The following is a 1,388-nucleotide window of genomic DNA, read 5'->3' as shown; positions in this document are numbered from 1 at the left end:
TCACTGGTCCATGAGGCAGTGCTTGCATGTTGGGCTGCCATTACCTTTCCTATAAGTCTCGCACCAAAGCATCTGCTTAAGTTCTTTAATTTGTACCATTTCTTCAAATAAAGAATTTTGGTACCCCCCCCCAAAAAAAAAACACCCAGAACACTCCAGATGCAAGAACACTTAGTGGTAGTTACTGTTGGGGAAGATGGACATGAACACATATTTCATAACTTTGGAATAAACCCCATGGGGACATGTCAACATGTCTGAATAAATTAGACAATGTATGAAAAGATTTGTTTCAAACTGTAAATTTAATGAGTTATTAATGTAGTTAAATTGTTTAGAGCTCTCAAATTGCTTTATTATCACTTTGTGTTTTATCTTAAGCTGTACGCATCCCAGCTAATTTGTGCAATATACAATTCCTTATATATTTGTCACCTGTCCCCCAAACTACATATGTCACTAAATTCTTGCCTTTTCCTGGAAACGTGTGCAATTTATATACTATCTTACGGCTATTTTATATGCTGTCTTTGTTTAGTGTCTCAAGGGAAGTTAATTGAGAACCTTAAATATTCTGGTTCATGTTTATAGAACTTACATCATTCCTCAGCATAGCAGCATACTTCGATATTATCACTTGTTCAATTTCAACAATTTATGATATTAGAATAAGACCATCATTGAACACTTATTTCCTCCATAAAGATGTATCTTCTATACCCACATCACTGCCTAGAATGCAAAGTACCCTTGATTCACAAAGTAATGGACAGGGTTTTTGATACAAGGGAGGCAAAACTAAATCAATGCAATGGATACCAGAAGTAATTAGAAAGAGTAAACATCCTTGCCTGAAATACAGAAGTTCTGGAAAGAAGTTCTTGAGCAAATTTCAAAATCAAAAAGTTCTATATACTTTAGAAATTATGACAAAATATAAAAGCCAACAGAGGCATTTAGACAGGAAGCATAGTAAGTCTGTACTTACTATGCTGTGAAGCATTCAGGAGTTCATTTGTGTATGCACAAAACAGTTATGCATAATTAATATCAACTTGTCTTGAGAAGTAACCCAGAAAATGTATAAGAATATCATTCTTGCCTAGAATTAAATGATTTTTGTCAGGGTACACTTTCAAAATTTCTCTCTTCATAATTGATAGACAACAAGCCACCCCACTTCTGGATGAAGGGAAAATAGCATTAAGAAAAGAACCTAGTACGAATTCTACATGAAATATAGGAAAGATTTTATATGGGCTTTGGAAGGGATTTCCTCTTCCTTCTACGAGGCTGAGCTCTTATTAGCAGGGCTAATAAACATGATTCTCAAACTATTTGAAGTGTGATTAATCCCATATAGCATTGTACAGATGATCTGAAAGGAG

Source organism: Phodopus roborovskii, unplaced genomic scaffold (assembly GCF_943737965.1).
Source record: "Phodopus roborovskii unplaced genomic scaffold, PHOROB, whole genome shotgun sequence".
Taxonomy (NCBI): Eukaryota; Metazoa; Chordata; class Mammalia; order Rodentia; family Cricetidae; genus Phodopus; species Phodopus roborovskii.
This window is presented reverse-complemented; position numbering follows the sequence as displayed.